This window comes from Melanostigma gelatinosum (genome assembly GCF_949748355.1).
Source record: "Melanostigma gelatinosum genome assembly, chromosome: 4".
Taxonomy (NCBI): domain Eukaryota; kingdom Metazoa; phylum Chordata; class Actinopteri; order Perciformes; family Zoarcidae; genus Melanostigma; species Melanostigma gelatinosum.
Window position 1 is genome coordinate 4,444,412 of NC_136637.1, and position 13,909 is coordinate 4,458,320.

A 13,909-nucleotide genomic window follows, 5' to 3' on the forward strand; every position below is an offset into this window, starting at 1 on the left:
GTAACCGGAGTCAAATTACATGTATGCGCACGCATACATGGCCAATAAAGCTGATTCTGATTCAGATTTTGCCATATCTTTCAATTTGAACTTACTACTCCTCTGCTGTTAAGTTTTGTTTCACAATAGTCACGTGTCCACTGACCAATCACAGCACACGCTGCACCGGAAACTGAGCTACACGTAATGCTGATGTAGTTGTAGGCCAGATAGCAGGCTCTGGCATGTCAAAGAATACGCCCAACATGTCAAACTAAAGATCTGGTTGGCTGAAGACTATGACAATCAACAATAACGTCCCTCTAAACTGCAAAGGGATTCACCTCTCTTCTTACCTAGAGACACGGGGGAGATCTGATTGGATAAAAGCTCTACTTAAAACAAGCTGCGCTGGAAGCAGAGCAACTGAGGAAGACAGCTGTGCAATGAGAAAATAAGATAATGGGAAAAATATTTTTATAAATTATAATACATGTAATGTATTTCAGAAAAATTATAAAATAGCTATAACTTTGTGATTCTGTTCAGGCCAGCAGAGAAGACTGCCCACCACTGGTATATGGGGACTTACAGTAACCAGGTTACTACAGTGCATGTAGATGCGTTCTTATACCTTACCTGATTAGGCCAGCAGAGAAGGCCTTGCTGGCCCTGACGGCCCACCACTGTTTAAACTACCGTACATAATACAGGAAACACTGCGCGATCAGGTGGAGACACACAGAGGTAAATTGAATTACAAGTTTATTTTGCAATTCCATACAACTATAATTTGCTCCAATCTGATTATAGAATGTGAAGATTTGTTTTGTTTGATATAATCAGAATGATGCTTTTAAGGAAGCCCTATAGCAGAGCTTAGCCGTGTTGTCTGCACACAGCAGGTCAATGGAAGAAGTTTGCACCACAAAGATTGACACTTTGACTGTTTATTTGACAGTTCCAGAAGTCTCAGGCCTGGCCTCTTGGGCCGGCAGTCAGGAAGAGACTCAAATCCAATCCCTGGTAGGGATGGAGTCATCCTGGGGGGTGCAGCCTTTCTTGGCCAGGAGGGCCAGCATGGGGAGAAGGCTCATGACCAGCAGCTCGGGAAGGGTGACCAGGGGAACCAGTTGGCCCACATATGGGTTACTCCTCACTAGTGCAACGGATCACAAAACTCATGGTTCAGATCGGATCACGGTTTTTGAGTCACGGATTGGATAATTTTTTGGATCTGCAAAGAAACGGGAGGAGACAAATATAACATGACATACAGGGAAGACAAAATGCACCGCAGATTACCGTGATCCAAACCTTTCACGGATCGATCCGTGATCCGTTAAACCACTACTACCCACCAACACCAAGGGCACTGGTGTGTTCAGAACTTAATTACAGATTATTATATCTGTATACAACAGCACATTTCCAAATTATGGCTACAGAATGAATAAATAATATGAAGTGTAACAAGACATTCCAGAAGAGGAAATGGAGGTTTGGAGAGAAAACTATTTAAGTTTTAGCATGAAGTAGATCAGGTGAACATATTGGAATGTGGACTCACCGGACTTGACAAACAACGGACCTGACTCCTTTTGCATTGGAGTAAGAAGGGAGAGACAATGAGAGCAAGTGGGAAACGGAGGGACCAACAGTGAACGAACAAACCACTCAACATCCTTGAACACAATGCACTGTTATACAGCTGTACAGTCCTGAAATGGAAACCCATGAATCTTAGCTGCTCGGATCTTCATGAAATTTGTTACTGGAAGAATTTAGAAGTTACAATTTCTCTGGTCTTTTTCAAGTTGGAAAATCAGGTACATGTAAAGAATGGGAAAATGTTTGAATTTGTATTGTCTTAACAGAGAGATTTCAACTCCACATCACAATGTTCTTCAGCGGATGGAGAGTTCATTTCCATACATATGGGTCACATGATAATGTGTGCAAAGACGATCTCTGGTATCAGATGTGGATGTTCTCCTTGATCTTTCTCTGTCCGTCATACATTCAGTCTTATTGAGATCTTGTTAGCAACAGCAGAATATTGACTTAACAGTATATTGATGGTAGACACCTGTCAGAATAAATTGTTCTTTTTAAACTATTAACCAAAATGTATTCATTAATTGCCTTATTTTTAGCACGGTCTTGGACTTCTTTCCACATTTCACTGCATTAATACATTTTTGTAATATTAACACTGAGTCCCAACAAATATTATGTGCAGACCCAAATCTTCTTTGTAACAAATATTGTACATATAGCCTGCACAGCCTGAAAGAGTTTCTTTAAAAGACATCAGTGTTGCACTGGGTAACATGTTCCTTCATCACCACATACACCATCCTGCTGCTCTAAATACCCACAAGGGAACCAAATGTTGAATTATCCACCACGAAACAAAAATCCCCAACAAAGTCCCTATTTCCTCCTGTTCGTGTCACGGGAGTTCACAGATAGGACCCAAACGCAAGACCACAGGAGACAGAAGTGAATGTTAAACAGGTTTTATTTATAGACAGGTGGGTGCAGGTGTGGAGCCCGTGGTCCGACACCCGAGTGGCAGATCGACAGTGTGATGTCCCGTGGCTCGACACTGGAGAGTTGACAGATCGATGGTGTGAGTCCCGTGGCTCGACACTGGAGGGCTGGTGAGTTGACGGCGTGAAGTCCCGTGGCTCGATACTGGAGTCGACAGAGTGTAATCCGTAGACCACAACGAGAGCAGAGCGGCGGAGCGCATCCACAAACACAAGGAGGGCAGAGCCGTGGAGTGTAATCCACAAACACAAGGAGGGCAGAGCCGTGGAGTGTAATCCACAGACACAAGGAGGGCAGAGCCGTGGAGTGTAATCCACGGGGTTTCAGCGGGTTGAAGACGGTACGACCTGACACTCCCAGACTGCAGGACCAGAGTTTATATAGTGGCAGGCTACTCATTAAGGGGCCCTGAGTCTGGTGTGTCAGGCTGCAGGAGGTGATCAGCTTGAGTGTCCTCAGCCGTGCACGATTAAGGGTGCGGCCCTGGGAGGTGTCTGAAGGCAGAGGACAAACAGAGCACATGGCACACCACAACAGACAGGGGAATCCTGGATCCTGACAGTTCGAGTGGAATTTGCGAAAAACTACAGTTTCTATAATAAATCAATACATTTGTGAGATAGTTTTAAAAATGTATGTCTTTACAGCAACCAATGAGATTGGGGCTGAGTGCCAGAGACGGCAGGAACTCTGATAGGACTGAGAGACTAGTGCTGATGGCTTCAGACTTTAGATGGCAATTGTTGACAAAAAGAAAACCATAGACTAACACCAGATTTATTCCTTACGCCCATTGTTTTGGTTCCCAAGAAATGATTGTGAGACGTGTGAAGCCAGAGAACCAGAGGCAAACAGTGGCTCATTTAATAAACGTTATTTTCATGCTTTTATCACATTACTGCCAAAAAAGTGCATTTTCCCCTTTTATGCTCTTAAACAACTTTTCAGGCTGAAAAGAGGCCAAAAGTGTATTTCGTGAAAGGAAACATGATTTTCTTCAATAAACTGTCTCAATTCAATTACAATTGTTTTCTATAGCCCAAAATCAAAAATTTGTCTCAGAGGGCTTTACAATCTGTACATATGCAACATCCTCTGTCCCGGGACACTCCTCAAAAACTCCCCCCAAAAACACAACAGAGTTACAACACATTCAATGCATGTGACAGAAAGTATTCATATAATGGGAGTAGTAAGCAGAATAATGATGGAAAGTAGTTGTTTCTGCAAACATAACAAACATGTTTTCAACGATAAACTGTTGTTTGCACTAAGTGAAGGTGGCGTTCACAAAGACCATCTTCAACAGTGAAATCTCTCTCTTGTAAACCTTATGCACTGGATAATTGAGTTAGTTTGTGTCACGGGAGTTCACAGATAGGACCCAAACGCAAGACCACAGGAGACAGAAGTGAATATTAATCAGGTTTTATTTAGGCTGTGCGTGCAGGTGTGGAGCCCGTGGTCCGACACCCGAGTGGCAGATCGACGGTGTGAGTCCCGTGGCTCGACACCGGAGGCCTGGCAGCTTGACGGCGAGTGTAGTCCGTTTAACACACGGCGGGTAGAGCAGCGGAGTGCAATCCGTGGACCACAAGGAGGGCAGAGCGGCGGAGTGTAATCCACAAACACAAGGAGGGCAGAGGATGCCACGGGGTTTCAGCGGGTGAAAGACGGTACGACCTGACAACCCCAGACTGCAGGGCCAGAGCTTATGTAGTGACATGAGACTCATTAGTGGGCCCTGAGTCTGGTGTGTCAGGCTGCAGGAGGTGATCGGCTTGAGTGTCCTCAGCTGTGCACAATTAAGGGTGCGGCCATGGGAGGTGTCTGGAGGCAGAGAACAAACAGAGCACATGGCACACCACAACAAACAGGGGAATGACAGGACACATGAGGAGAGGAGATCAGGGGAAACACACACCGGGTCAGACAGGGATCCTGGATCCTGACAGTACCCCCCCCTTAAGGAACGGATTCCAGACGTAAAACAAGACACAAAACAGGGCGGGTGGAGGGGGTCCGGAGGAGGGATGTCCCCACAGCTACAAGGCCGACTAGGGTGGGCGGAGGGGGTCCGGAGGAGGGGTGACAGGACCTGACCGGCCACGGGGCCGCCGAAGAGCGTCGGCCACCGGTGCTCCGGTGGACGGCCGGGAGGGCAGAAGGGCTCCGGACACGAGTGCTCCGGCGGACGGCCGGGCGGGCGGAAGGGCTCTGGAGAATAGGATGCTGGTGCAGCAGTGGCAGGTACTGGAGGTCTCTGCTGCTCCGCGACGGCAGCGGGCACTGGAGGTCGCTGCTGCTCAGAGACGGCAGCGGGCACTGGAGGTCGCTGCGCCTCTGGGACGGCGGCCGGGTCTGGGAGAGGCTGCGGCACGGAGGCGGCGGCGGCCAGGTCCGGGGATAGCTGCGGCGCTGAGGCGGCGGCCGGGTCTGGGAGAGGCTGCGGCACGGAGGCGGCGGCGGCGGCGGCCAGGTCCGGGGATAGCTGCGGCGCTGAGGCGGCGGCGGCCAGGTCCGGGGATAGCAGCGGCGCGGAGGCAGCAGGAACTGGAGTTGGCTGCGGCGCTGAGGCGGCAGGAACTGGAGCTGGCGCTGAGGCGGCAGGAACTGGAGCTGGCGCTGCGGCGGCAGGAACTGGAGCTGGCGCTGCGGCGGCAGGAACTGGAGCTGGCGCTGCGGCGGCAGGAACTGGAGCGGACTGCGGCGCTGAGGCGGCAGGAACTGGAGCTGGCGCTGCGGCGGCAGGAACTGGAGCTGGCGCTGCGGCGGCAGGAACTGGAGCGGACTGCGGCGCTGAGGCGGCAGGAACTGGAGCGGGCTGCGGCGCTGAGGCGGCAGGAACTGGAGCGGGCTGCGGCGCTGAGGCGGCAGCGGCAGGAACTGGCGTAGAGGCGGCAGCGACTGGCGCTGGCGCTGCGGCGGCAGGAACTGGAGCTGGTGCTGCGGCGGCAGGAACTGGAGCTGCGGCGGCAGGAACTGGGAGCGGCTCTGGCTCCGCGGCCGCGAGGTCCGGGGATAGCTGTGGCTCCGCGGCCGCGAGGTCCGGGGATAGCTGTGGCTCCGAGACGACAGCCGGGACTGGGGATAGCTGCGGCTCCGAGACGGCAGCGGCGGGACCTGGAGGTCGCTGCTGCTCCGGGACGGCAGCGGCGGGAACTGGAGGTCGCTGCTGCTCTGGGACGACAGCGGCCGGGACTGGAGGTCGCTGCTGCTCTGGGACGGCAGCGGCGGGAACTGGAGGTCGCTGCTGCTCTGGGACGACAACGGCCGGGACTGGCGGTCGCTGCTGCTCTGGGACGGCAGCGGCCGGGACTGGAGGTCGCCGCGGTACGGAGACGGCGGCGGCCGGGACTGGAGGTCGCCGCGGTACGGAGACGGCGACGGCTGGGACTGGAGGTCGCCGCGGTACGGAGACGGCGGCGGCCGGGACTGGAGGTCGCTGCTGCTCTGGGACGGCAGCGGCCGGGACTGGAGGTCGCCACGGTACGGAGACGGCGGCGGCCGGGACTGGGGATTCCCAGACCGGCGGAGCGAGGACAGGCGGGAATAGTGCGGGTGCTGGAACTGGTGGAGACTGGACTGTCCGGGCTAGTTCCTGCCCGCGCCAGAAACGGCTCATCTCCTCCAGCAGCCTGGTAGTGCTGCGCAGCGTAGCTGCTCCTGTGGTTGCTGGGTCCATTATGGTCAGGTCGTTCTGTCACGGGAGTTCACAGATAGGACCCAAACGCAAGACCACAGGAGACAGAAGTGAATATTAATCAGGTTTTATTTAGGCTGTGCGTGCAGGTGTGGAGCCCGTGGTCCGACACCCGAGTGGCAGATCGACGGTGTGAGTCCCGTGGCTCGACACCGGAGGCCTGGCAGCTTGACGGCGAGTGTAGTCCGTTTAACACACGGCGGGTAGAGCAGCGGAGTGCAATCCGTGGACCACAAGGAGGGCAGAGCGGCGGAGTGTAATCCACAAACACAAGGAGGGCAGAGGATGCCACGGGGTTTCAGCGGGTGAAAGACGGTACGACCTGACAACCCCAGACTGCAGGGCCAGAGCTTATGTAGTGACATGAGACTCATTAGTGGGCCCTGAGTCTGGTGTGTCAGGCTGCAGGAGGTGATCGGCTTGAGTGTCCTCAGCTGTGCACAATTAAGGGTGCGGCCATGGGAGGTGTCTGGAGGCAGAGAACAAACAGAGCACATGGCACACCACAACAAACAGGGGAATGACAGGACACATGAGGAGAGGAGATCAGGGGAAACACACACCGGGTCAGACAGGGATCCTGGATCCTGACAGTTTGGGTTTGCTACATTTTTCTACTAGCATTTGAAATTCAAACTCAGTGTTTGGCAAGCTAACATGGCGGTATGCTTATTGTGAATTGATCGTAACATTACATTCCTACCTTGGCTGAACAGAGGGACACGTGAATCCTGAAGTCACTGCATCTGAAAACACAGACAATTAAAGTTAATTATTACAAAAGATTAACTACGTAAGATTGCTACGTCTGTAGAAAAACTAAAAGATGAGTAACACACAATCTTATAAAGCAATTACAGGATTTGTTAGTGGCTATGTCGTCTCAAAAAGCAATACTGTTTTATAGTGTGCTGAACATTATACACCCTAATGGACACGAAATGGATGAAGCAAGTTATTTTCTGGAAAGGGTTTGTAAAGAAGTATACAGATCTTTTACTTGAAATAGCTTTAGCATCAATATATACTTAAACGTAACAAAAGTAAAAGAATGGTCCGTTTCAGAATAATGAATATCATATTGTTGAATTATAATTATTGATGCTTTAATGTGTATCTCACACAGTAGCTTGTGAATTTATCACAGAGGATAGATTTTGATAGATGTTGTATTCATGTTTAGGATCTACAAAGTATGTGCCACGCTTGTAAAGTTTAGTACAAGGTAATAAATAAGTTCAGTTTATTATAATATGCATGGTAATGTTCTAATTATCAGACAGCTGTTACTTTATACACATGCACTTTATTTAGATTTGAACACATTTGCAACACATTTGCAACACAATCAATTAGCAAACATATTTACAATATACAGTACTTCATACAAATATTTAAATATATATAACATGCTTAACAGTATATGTTGGAGCTATTTATTTGATATTGTATTTTGTTATTTCATTTATAAGTAGTATTGTTTAATTATGGTAGATGTTTCATATGTTAAGATTATTTTTCTCTTTAATAGTAATTTGTTTGTTTCTATTATTTTTTGGGTAATTACTGTGGGCACCTGTTGCTATTTAAACGAGTGGCAAGGTAGGACCAGCATGCACCGGGGTGGGCGTATAGTTTTTACCAGCTACACAGGACAGGAGAGACAGCACGACAGGAGTTTGTTAATTAGTTTGTTTTCTTGTTTTATTTGCTTTATTTAATAAATACACCAAAATTGAATCCTGCTTGGACATGTGACTCTCTTCTGGCTGCGTAAAGATACCGACCACGGTGCATCAGTGGCGTTTGATTATTATTTGTTTAAGTTTGATTTAGCCGACAAATGGCCACTACATAAAGTAAAAACTACGCCCTTGGACTAAAGTAAAAGCTTAGCTCTTGGACTCAAAGGACCGATCCCACCACAGCCACAACTGGTTGGATCGTTTTTGGATTTCGTATGGATGATCAAAGGGGATTGTTTCATTCATCACTCTTGGATTCAATATCAGCGGGACAACTGCTTTGGACCAGATCAACACAGCGCTGAAACATCTCAGAAGAAACGGGTACGTGATACGACTGCCGTATAGGAAGACGGTGAAACGAGTGGAGTTTAAAAGTCTGTATTCACAGTGATGTACGTGCTTCTGGATGTTTAAGCCTGACTGCGTTGAATCGCTACAAAGGACATTGCGCAACACCCGCGCACCACTATCGGCGGCTTTCATTCATTAAAAAGCCCGACTTCAGTGTGTGTGTGTGGTGAATTGGAGGAGCGGCCTGTAAGCGCCTTTGCTGTTTTTTGCTGCACTTTACCTGCATTCACGTCCGACGGATTTGATTGATGTGTGACAAGCAGTTTGGAAGAAGTGTTCAAAATGTCTGACGTTCAGGCGACGGATGTTGAAAGGCCGTCAGCAAGAAGAGACATTACAATGACTTCTAAAGGCTTGGAGTTCTACACGGAAATGTACCAGCAAAAGAGGACCGCACAATGCAAACAAGCCAAAAAGTGTTTGAGAAACATAAGTGATTTAATGACTTCCAATAAAAATGTAAATTCAGTGAATGCTGAGCTTTTTACATTCATCAAGTGTTACCAAGATGCAAATGACATGCATACATCTTTTGTGAGCTTACCTTTACCTCAAGATGAAGTTACAAGGCAAAATCTGTACTTCAAAGAAAAAATGACAATGTTCTATGACTTCACTGAAAAGGTAAAAGGCTGGCTGTCTGAAATGGGTTACCCATATGTGCAGCCATATAAAGATTCTCTCGACCACCAAAGTGTTGCAGATGAAATAAACCCTGAAGATAGTGCTTCTAATGTGTTAAGTGTAAAGATGAACTCTGTAAAGACACATTCCCAGCTATCACGGATTTCATCAACATCATCTGCACGCATTAGAGCTGAGGCTGACAAGGCAGCTCTGATGGAGCGCGTTGCTGCTCTAAAAAGGAAACATCTAATCGAAGCTCAGGAGGAAAAGTTGGAGAGGGAAAAGGAAAAGTTGGAGAGGGAAAAGGAAAAGTTGAAGAAAGAAAAGGAACAATTGGAACTTGAAACGGAATTGGCAGCTACAAGTGCAAAGCTTCATGTCTTGGAAATAAATTCATCCCAGCGTGGCTCAAAATGTTCAGACGGAATGAACTCTTATGTTGAAAGGAACAAGTTCAAAGAAGCAAGACTATTAAATCCCCATGCCTACACCTTTGTTCCTGTTGAAAAGGATGTTATTTCTGTGTCTGATCCCATAATGCAACCACAGGTTGTTAGGCCTAAACAAAGGTCAAACACACAAATTGATGAGATGCTCGTAAAGACTGATTCTCCAGGTCAAACGACACAAACTGTGAATGAAAGTCAAGCAGGACTTGTGCAACCTCAACCCCATCAGAATGACATTGTAAATGTGATGCAAAGACAAAATGACATCGCTGCTCTGCTGGTCCAGCAAAATCTGTGCTCTGTCCTGCCTGTAAGAAACATTCCTGTGTTTGATGGAGACCCTCTTCAGTACAGGTCTTTTATCAGAGCTTTTGAAAATGGAGTGGAGGAGAAGACAACTAATTGGAGTGACTGTTTGCACTTTCTCGAACAATACACCAGGGGGCAGCCAAGAGACTTGGTGTGCAGTTGTCAACATCTACCTTCAGATCAGGGATACCACAGAGCCAAAAGTCTTCTCGCAGAGCACTTTGGAAACGAATACAAAATTGCATCTACGTATATGGAAAAGCTTCTCAGCTGGACGCCTGTTAAAAGTGAAGATCTTAAAGCATTGCAATCATTTTCCCTGTTTCTTCGAGGATGCTCAAATCTAACAGAGCAAATGATGCATATGAAGGAACTGGACCTACCATCTAATATGAGGAGCATCATCTTGAAACTTCCTTATAAGTTAAGGGAACGGTGGAGAAATGTTGCTTGTGATCTGCAAGAGCGACGTGGCCGGAGAGCACTGTTTGAGGATCTTGTTGCTTTCATTGAAAAACAAGTCAGAATTGCCTCAGATCCACTTTTTGGCAACATTCAGGACTCACAACCTACCAACTTGAAGGTCTCCAACGTTAGTTACTTGAAGCAAAGGAAAAAAGGAAGCAGCTTTGCCACCAATGTTACTGCAGTGAAAGAAGGAGTCATCACTCAGTACACAGGAAACAAGACGTCTTCCTCTCTTCACAACTGTCTGTTTTGTAAACAAAGTCGTCACTCATTGGATAAATGCTCACAGTTTAAAGTTAAAGGACATCGTGATAAAATTAACTTTATCAAAGAACAGGGTATTTGTTTTGGTTGCCTGAAAGTAGGCCACACAAGCAAAGACTGTAGGAGTCGCTTGGATTGCAATGTGTGTCACCAAAAGCACCCAGGAGTCCTTCACATAGAGTGGCAAGACAAAAGAACAACCTTTCAACAAGCCCAACAGTCTGTGAGCCCTCCAAGCGTCTCAACCACCATGTCTCAAACCTGCGGCCATATCGGGGCTGGTTATGAAGATAATTCCATCTTTTCTATTGTCGCAGTCAAAGTCAAGAGCCAGAGAGGTAACAAAACGGTGCAGACATATGCCTTCTTGGATCCAGGGAGTTCTGGCACATTCTGTACAGAGGACTTGGCAAGAAAACTGAACTTGAAGGGTAAAAGGACTAGTATTCTGCTGAGAACAATGAATCAAAAGAAGATCGTAAATGCACATATTCTGTCAGGCCTTGAAGTGTCTGGTATGAGCACAAACGATTTCATTGAGTTACCTGATGTTTTAACTCAAAGGAGCATGCCTGTTTCTGCACTCAACGTCCCACGAGAGGAGGATCTTGATCAATGGTCTTACCTCAAGGATGTTAAGCTCCACGACATTGACGCAGGTGTTGAGCTACTAATTGGAACTGATGCTCCAAAAGTGATGGAGCCTTGGGAGCTGATAAACAGCCAGGATGAAGGACCTTATGCGGTCAGAACCAGAGTTGGTTGGGTCATTAATGGTCCACTTCGCGGCGAGAGCAGTAGGAGTAAGAGTGGCTGCCCTGCTGTAACAGCCAACCGAATCTCTGTGGAACATCTGCAAGGAATGCTGGTTAAACAGTATAACCATGACTTTAATGAGAGATCATCAGAGGAGCAGATTGAAATGTCCAGAGAAGACCTCAAGTTCATGAATGTTATGAGCAACACAACAGTATTAACTGGAAACCATTACTGTATTGACTTACCTTTCAGACAGGAAAATTCTGTCTTGCCTAACAATCGCTGTGTTGCAGAACAGCGCCTCCGAAGCCTGAAAAGAAAATTTGTCAAGAATGTTCCATTTAAGGAGGAATATACCGCATTCCTAAACAACATGATAACTCAAGGATATGCTGAGATGGTACCTGCTGATCAACTCGAACAAAGTGATGGAAAGGTGTGGTATATCCCTCATCATGGAGTCTATCATCCCAGAAAAGGCAAACTAAGAGTTGTTTTTGATTGTGGAGCAACTTTTAAAGGGACATCACTGAACTGCCAGCTCTTGCAGGGACCTGATCTCACTAACACTCTTATTGGAGTCCTCGTCCGATTTAGGCAAGAGCCCGTTGCAGTAATGGCCGACATCCAAGCCATGTTTCATCAAGTTCGTGTCTCAGAAAAGCACATCAACTTTCTCCGCTTCCTCTGGTGGTCTGATGGTGACACTGCGCAGTCTCCACTGGAGTATCGGATGAAAGTACATCTGTTTGGAGCTGTATCCTCACCAAGTTGTGCAAATTATGCTTTGAGGAGAACTGCAGATGATAATGTCCAACATTTCCCTCCAGAAGTGACAAATACAGTCAAACATAATTTTTATGTGGATGACTGCCTGAAATCCATGGCGTCAGAGGAGGAGGCACTGCAAATAATCAAAGATTTGAATGCGCTCTGTCATAAAGGAGGATTCAATCTTTCAAGATGGATCAGCAACAGCCGCACAGTGCTGCTGTCAATCGCTGAGGACAAAAGACCAAAAGAAATGGTGGAACTGGATTTGGATACAGACCAACTTCCAATGGAGCGAGCACTAGGACTAGAGTGGTGCATTGAAACTGACAAATTCAAGTTCAGGACATCACTACAACAACAGCCAAACACCAGAAGAGGCATTTTGTCAGTGGTCAGCTCACTTTATGACCCTTTGGGATTTCTAGCCCCATTCAGCATGCCAGCCAAGCTGTTACTGCAGGAGCTTTGTAGGAGAAACTTGGGTTGGGATGACACTATTTCCCACTCTTTCGCTGAACAATGGTCTAATTGGCTTGAGGACCTGCAAAGGATGTCTGAGTTCAAAGTGGACCGCTGTATTAAGCCCAGAGACTTTGGAGAACCTGCTACAGCACAACTTCACCACTTTTCTGATGCCAGTCAAGTTGGCTATGGAACTGTGTCTTACGTGAGATTGGAAACTGATGATAAAGTACATGTTGCATTTCTCTTGGGAAAGGCCAGAGTTGCCCCACTAAAGCAGACCACAATTCCTCGACTGGAACTCACGGCCGCAGTTCTTGCAGTTCGTGTGGATAAAATGCTTCGGAAGGAGTTGCAACTCAAGCTGGAGAAGTCAGTCTTCTGGACGGACAGCACAACAGTCCTTAAGTATATCTCTAGTGAAACCAGACGATTCCACACTTTTGTGGCAAACAGAACCTCTTTCATCAGAGAAGCAGCAGATGTAGATCAGTGGAGATATGTGGGTTCCAAGGATAATCCAGCAGATGAAGCATCAAGAGGAATGAGAGCTGAGGATTTCCTGAAAGGCAGGAGATGGATAAGTGGACCTGAGTTTCTCTATCAGTCAAAGAAGGAGTGGCCTAAACTTGATGGGAATCTTGATGTGATTTCTGCAGATGACCCAGAGGTCAAAAGGGACTTAATGGTAAATGCTATCATCAAGGATTTGGAAAATGCCACCAACCACCTGATCTACTATTTTTCATCTTGGACTAGACTAAAAACATCTGTGGCTTGGTTTCTGAAGGTCAAGGAACGTCTCTTGTTATTGGGACAGAAGAGAAAGGAGTTTTGTGCTTCTGCAGGCCTCAGAAAGGACGATCTGAAGAATCAGGAGCATGAAGTGGAAAGAAAAGTTCAAAGCTTTAAAGCCACACTCAAAGGACAAAGAATAATACCTGAAGATCTTGCTAAGGCAGAGCAGTCAATCATTCAATATGTACAACGACACAAGTTCAAAGCTGAAATTGCCTCACTGAAAGGATGCTTTAAAAACATCCACAAAGAAAGTCCGCTGTACAAACTAGACCCAGTAATGGATGATGAAATTCTCAGAGTTGGTGGTCGGCTGAGTAAAGCAGCACTGCCAGCAGAATCCAAGCATCCAGTTATTTTGTCCAAAGACCTGCATGTATCCACGCTGATTTTGCGCCATATCCATCATCAGCTGGGACATGCTGGAAGAAATCACATGCTGTCAAGGTCACGGCAAAAGTACTGGATCATCAATGCAAATTCCGCTGCCAGGAAAGTCATATCTGACTGTGTTGTTTGTAAACGCAACAGAGGAAAGCTTGGTGAACAGAAGATGGCAGACTTGCCGGAGGAGAGAGTGTTGCCTGATAAAGCTCCTTTTACAAATGTTGGAGTTGACTATTTTGGGCCCATCAATGTTAAAAGAGGAAGAAGTCTTCTGA